The sequence below is a fragment of the Dermacentor variabilis genome, chromosome 5 (genome assembly GCF_050947875.1).
Source record: "Dermacentor variabilis isolate Ectoservices chromosome 5, ASM5094787v1, whole genome shotgun sequence".
In the NCBI taxonomy this organism is placed as follows: domain Eukaryota; kingdom Metazoa; phylum Arthropoda; class Arachnida; order Ixodida; family Ixodidae; genus Dermacentor; species Dermacentor variabilis.
The window spans coordinates 149,860,284-149,866,671 of NC_134572.1; the positions used below are offsets into that span (position 1 = coordinate 149,860,284).

The 6,388-nt window shown below is 42.5% G+C and overlaps 1 protein-coding gene across 14 annotated transcripts in view; it reads left to right on the plus strand.

Moving 5' to 3' along the window:
* LOC142583235 (transcription factor 4-like) overlaps window positions 1–6,170 on the plus strand; it is a 161,838-nt gene extending 155,668 nt beyond the window's left edge. For all 14 annotated transcript variants that reach the window (XM_075693610.1, XM_075693612.1, XM_075693607.1 and 11 more), the window contains one exon: window positions 1,451–6,170. The gene's annotated coding sequence lies outside the window, so the exon portion shown is untranslated. The remainder of the gene's footprint in view (window positions 1–1,450) is intronic.
* The last annotated feature ends 218 nt before the right edge of the window (window positions 6,171–6,388 follow it).

Sequence of the window (6,388 nt, forward strand, 5' to 3'; positions counted from 1 at the left end):
CAGAAACACGGGATGAAGAAGTTTGGCATGCAGCTCACTTTCTTTTGAAAGCACTGTCACTGGAGACAGACCAACTTAAATTCTCTGACTGGACTGGTGTCATGTGTGATGTAAAGCAAATTGAATATGCACCTATGGTTCATATATGATGCGAGCTGCCTGTACAAATTCCAACTGAAGCCATAGGTGGCTTGGGGGAAAGCCCACTTACGGTTTCCTGCCTGGGCTTTCCGCCCCTGTTGCTGAAAAAAATTTCTGCAAAATATTTTCTTCTTTGTTGATTATGCTTATTCTTGATGTGTTCTGCTCACTTAGGTCGAAATTAAACATTTTTTGAGGGTGTCTATGTCTTGTCCTTAAAGGGTTAATAGTTCGCCTTTAGAACCTTAAGTTATCTACAGGAATTAGTAACAGGGAAATTGGGTCATAAAAATGGGTTGGAGTGCACACATCAGGGATTGCCAAGTCATGACTGGTAGATTACTCTTCTATGTCCTTGTACAAAAACATGTCTACAATCATTGCATGCTACCTGTGCTAACATATGTGGCAGAAACTTGGAGAATAACAAAGAAGCTTGAGAACAACATAAACATTGCACAGTGAGCCATGGAACAAAAAAATGCTAAACATTACCTTAAGAGACCGGAATGTAGCAGTGTGGATTAAGGCAAACGGGCGTAGCTGATATTTTAGTTGACATAAAGAAGGAAAAAATGAAGCTGGGACAGGCCACGTAACTTGTATGGTGGATAACCGGCGGCGTGTTAGAGTTACAGAATGATGGGTGCCAAGGGAAGTGCAGTTGTGGGTGGTGCAATGAAATTAGGAAGTTTGCAGGCATAAGATGGGGTCAGCTGGTACAAGACAGGTAATCTGGGGAGAGGCCTTTGTCTTCAAGTACACACATGATGTGGCAATGATTGGGCTAATATCTGTTTTTACACTTTGTATCATGCTCTAATGCCTGCGGGACTGCTTGACCGGGGCATGAGCAAAAATTTTGAAAAGCTTATCCCCTATTGCGGTTGCGCATCTTGGGATTGAGATGCGCCCAGCATCGGTTGAATGCGAACTCAGACTTACAATCGTAGTGGTTGCTGCCACTTAATAATGGTCCTAGAATTGCACTCCAAGAACAGCTTGCATTCTTTGGGGCTTATCTTGTCGTCGAACAATAATAATCGTCATCTGTATTGTGTGCCATTCCTTTCTGTAATGGTCACAAATGGCATGCGTGTTATCAGCGTGACGCAGCATTCTTGGCAGAAAAGTAGCGGGCGCAGAGTTTTCAAGAAAGAAAATGCAATCAAGATAGATTTGGAATAAGATTTGCCCAACAGGGTGTTAACATCTTTTAGAGCGAGTGCATTCTTTGCAGCGTTGTGTTGAGAAAGCCTCTTAGTGCGAAATTGTCACATTCTCATGCAGCTTGTTTCTCTTTAACCAGGTTCTCCAGGGTTCTGCCAGGCCTGATTGGCCACACAAGTTCTTCGATGTTGAAGGAGAGACTTCTTCCAGCTTCCAGTAGAATGAACGAGCAAAAAAAAAAGGGGGGGGGGGGACATGTTTTACTCCGCAGCAGCCGAAGAGGAAAGCAGCCACCATTCTTTCTTCCTGACCAGCACCACCTGTTGTCCTCCTCATTCTTGGTTCATTTTTTTTTTTTCTTCTTTTCCATTTACTCTTACACGATGAGATCCTCGTTCCCTCATTGTTCATCACGCCCGTGCCCAAAAAACGCACAGAGAAGCAGGTTTGGCTATCGCACCAGGACTCTTACAACCTGCTTCGTGCTTTTCTTTTTGGACAAGTGGGGGTGGGACTTGCTGTTGCAACTTGTATACATACCATAATGCATCTCTCATCGCAGATCAGTGCATTTCAATGTTTCGTGGAGGAGGAAAGCAGGGGCGGCGAGATTTTAAAATATGAGGGCGGCGCTTTTCTTTGTTTTTTTTTTCTCTCTTGCGCGCGCGTGCTGTTGTAGAATCGCTGGCAATGCTGTATTTAAAACAAAATCGAGCGGAGCAGGCGACGCTCCCATCTACGTGGCTCAATAAAAACGCACTTTGTAATTGTTTCCTACCAGTGGGAAGCTTGTCAAAGCACTCGTCTTCTTATCTTATTATGAGAGAATTTTTAGCTGGTTCGCATCTGTATTACCTGTTGCAGAATAACGGTTACCGGAGCCATAGGCATGAGCACCTTTGTGGCAGCTTCTTGTGGCAAAGAGTTTAACTAAAGAGGACATATTCTGCTTAACCTCTGTTGTAATGCATCGTTAGTGACCTGTTCCCCTCTGTTCCCCTCGCCAACAACGCTCGCGTAACACAAAAACATTTCACATGTGTTGCATACCTTCCAACTTCTACCATTTTTATCCTAGAATGCCCAATCTTCTTACTATTACCACAAGCAATCTAAACATTTTTCATTTTCACCTAGGGAAAACTTATTTCAAACAAGTAATAAAAATAGGCGCTGACTGGTTTCTCAGACCCAACAGACTGGAGCAGTGGCCATCAACTTTAGAACCAATGTAACAGCGGCAACAGAAATTATGTGCACATTTCATGAATAGAGTTTCTATGAACATTAAATGTTTGAAGAGCTGTTTGTAGCACTTGTGGTCTTGTGTTACTCTGGAATGGGTAAAAAAAATTTCCCCTTGCAGTGTGGATCATTCTAGCTGCGACTATAAAGAGCGAAGCACGTATTCTCAGTGACCTAGTAGGTCAAAGTCTGTGATTCTGTAAAGGACCGCCAACATCTTGAGTAATCAAGCAATTCATGTGATATGTTTCACCAAATTTCGATGAGAGAGCGTTAAGGGTCCCATGTCGCAGAAAATCCCATTTCCACCATCAGAAGTTGTTTCGGCAAAAAGATTTTCGAACCACCCATGCCCAGGCCCTCCACGTGGCGCAGGGAAGTTACTGAAATAATTGAATTTCTCAAGCTAAAATATGTAGAAAAATCGTAACGTATGACTTGCACACAACCAACAGACATGATAGCGTGGAATTTTAATTTGACTAGATGAGAAAACGTAATTCTGTTATGCAAAAACTCAAAGAAACCCCTTTTTCTATGTTTCTACCATTTGTAGACCGGCTATGGCATCCTCCATTTGCGCGTGCCAGTGCGCGAGTATCTCGGAGGCCATGGAGCGGCGCGCCCAGTTTCTTGCAATACCTCCAGAAGGCGCTAGCCTTCACCACATCACGGCCCACGCTAAAGGCCGAGTTTCAACCAGAAAAGCCCGCCTTCGTGCCTAGCGTTCTCGGCCAGCGTTTCCCAATAAACATTACAGTTACGTGCGCTCCAGTTGTCGAAGCATGAGAAGCAGTCGGGGATCTTTGAATGCTATCGCATTCCACTCTTGAAGGCGACGCTTAAGCGTCCTCCAAATTTTAGTACATTTGGCTACGATTGTACTTTTTCACGTTCCAAGGCTGGCATTGCAGCTTGCTGTGGTGGCATAGTGGCTAATGGCATTGCGCTGCAAAGCATGAGGTCATGGACTCGATTCCCAGCTGTGCCGGCAGCCTTTCAATTGGCTGAAATGCAAAAAAACACTCGTTTATTTCGATTTAAGTACATATTAAGGAACCCTAGGTGGCCAAAACTAATCTGTAGCTCCCCACTATGGCACCTAATAATCGGATGGCGGTTTTTTACAGCCCTAGATATTTATAATTATCATATTTCTTACTTTGTAGTTGAACAAAGCAACACGAGAGCTCGCTATCACTGTTGCTACTGCCATCAACGGCTCCAGTCACCTGGCACTATTTAAAGGGTAATACATTTACGGACAAGTTACAACTGTCTATCGTTGTTCTTTTCTTTGTCTCCTTATTTCTTCGGCTCGCATGTCTTGAAATTTGCATGTTCGCCAAGCTGCAGGCAGGCTTTTCATGCAGGAATTTCAACACAGTTGTCCCGTTTCCCTCTCATTTTTATTTCTTCCGTTTTAATTTATTTTTGCGGGAATTGATCACTCAGTTTATTTCCCCTTTGTTTTGCCCACTGTCGTATTTCTTTTCTTTTGATTCTCTTGCTTTTTTTTTTTCTGAGGAGAAAAAAAAATGTGTGGCGTGACTGTCCTTTTTCGAGTGCTTGTTTTTTGTGAGCCTGCATGTCTCTTCATGGACGTGTGCATGTGTGTGTGAGCAAGGTTATATACATAAAGAAATATAAATATATATATATATATATATATATTATACACGCGGACACACTCGAAAAAAAAATGTATAGAATCATCTGTTTTTTCTTCATTGTCATTTCTATATTACTGTATAAACTTTTGACGGGAGGCTTTTTTGGGTGTTGGCTTAGTGTTTGGCGACAAAGAAGTTTGAAAACAGGCAACGATAGAAAGACGATGATTTCTGTTTCGGCGCTTTGCTGAAGCCAGTGTTCAGTGTCTTTTTTGTTTTTTCTGCTTTTATGACTCTTAAACCCCATTCCCTCCTCTTCCTTGCCTCTCTTCCTCACTCTATTGCATTTATTGCAGCTGCAATTTGGGACTGGATGCTGCACTGCTGACCTGTCTTTTGTCTTTTTCATGCGTGGCTTTTAATTCTTCATCTGTTACGTGGGCAGCCATAATTATCGCACAACTGGCTACTGCCTCGTCTTCAGGTGGTCTTGGCTCGGCTTCTGAACGACTTGCACTGAAATCGACAGGACGGTTGAGACTGTAGCAGGCAGTTACAACTAGTCATCTGATCGTGCAGGATCCTACCTAGCTTGTCGCGATTAATGCTGCAGGACTCTTGAAAGCCTTGGCAGTAAGGCTGTGGATGTGAAATGATGCCCGGGCATCAGGGTATCTTGCAGAGGCTCTTTTGCGTCGTTGCTGAAACTTTACATGATATGTGCTATTGTGGACAGTTGAAATACAAACAAGTTAAGGCTGAGCAGAACACATTCTTTCACTTCTGCTTTCGATAATGTGTGTAATGCATTAGCGTGATTTCAACTTGTGTGTTCGGTGTTCGACCACCTATGCAGTTTTTTTTTTTTTTTTCGACCTCATAAGTAGCGGTGCAAGGTCACGCTCTCGAGTTATTGCTTGCAAAAGGTGTTCTACTGTGTAATCTCTTGCTGCTCGTTCAAATCTCAATCGGCCACGACCGTGCCGTGACCTTGTGTGGTTTTTTTTTTTTTTTTTTTTTTGTTAACAACCTTGAATGATGATTTTGCAGCAAGGCTGCATTTTATTGTCCGCACAGTTCAGTAAACCTTGCATCCTCGCCTGGGTAGTTTCTCTATAACAAAATAAAAACCACGGTAATATGTGCAGCCTAATGCTTTGAGGAAATGAGCTGCCATGCATACGTGGTCCCGTTTCACTGCCTTAAACTTACGGTTTGGATGAAAGAGTCCGGCAATGATGCCGCAGGTTTTATCAAATTACACGAACCAAAAGCTGCAGTCCTGTTATGGAATTTAAGAGCAGAGCAGCGTTACGCACTAAATCATCTAAAAGTTGGTAAAAACGTGGGTCACTGCATGTAGCAGTGATGTGCATTGCCATCCACATTTTGTGTTCAGCACTATTAATAAGTGGAATATTGTTTAAACTGTAATTAGGTAGAGACTGCATTGGTGGCTTTAAAGGCCCCAAGGGCATTCATGCTTTTTTCTTCTTTTTTAGCTATTCCATTAGCATGCATACCTTCAGTAAGCTTTACACTGGTGGTCTTAAAGAAAAGGTAAACATAATTATGCTAGATTGATTGTTGATGGTTAGAAATGATATGCATCTGCACATATGACTAAGTACGCTTAGTGTGGAAGTTGCATGAGGTGAAAGTTGAGTTGTCACTGAAAGTGACGATAGATTAGGGATGTAGCTTGTAGTTTCACACCTACAAGTTAAATCGATAGAAGAAGCGACAGCGAAATACGGTTGGCTCGTCAAACCATCGCATTGCAACATTATTACTCTCGTAGCCACGATGCCTTCTTGGCTGTGGCGGTCGTTGCAGTGGCCAGTGGGACAATTATGGCTTCCCATGCACGACGGGCATCTGTCAATGCCTACACGTCGGTGCGGACATTTCTTATGTACTGTGCTGATGTAATTTCTGACAGTTGAAGATCGTGTCTCGATTGTCTTCAGCTGTAAATTGTGCAAAAAAAAAAAAGAAGAGTTTGACGAGTGTCTTTTATTTTTGTTTCGCGATGGTGATTATTATTGAACCGAACTGTTGTGTTCCTACCATTTGACGGTAGCTTATGAACTTGTACAGCAGCTGATTTGTGAAGGATGCGTTTATGTAACATGCATTTTTTTAGCATTTATATAAATATATATCTTGTGATGGAGGTTTAAATTTTCATTAAAGGCTCTTTTTTTTTTTTCTTCCTG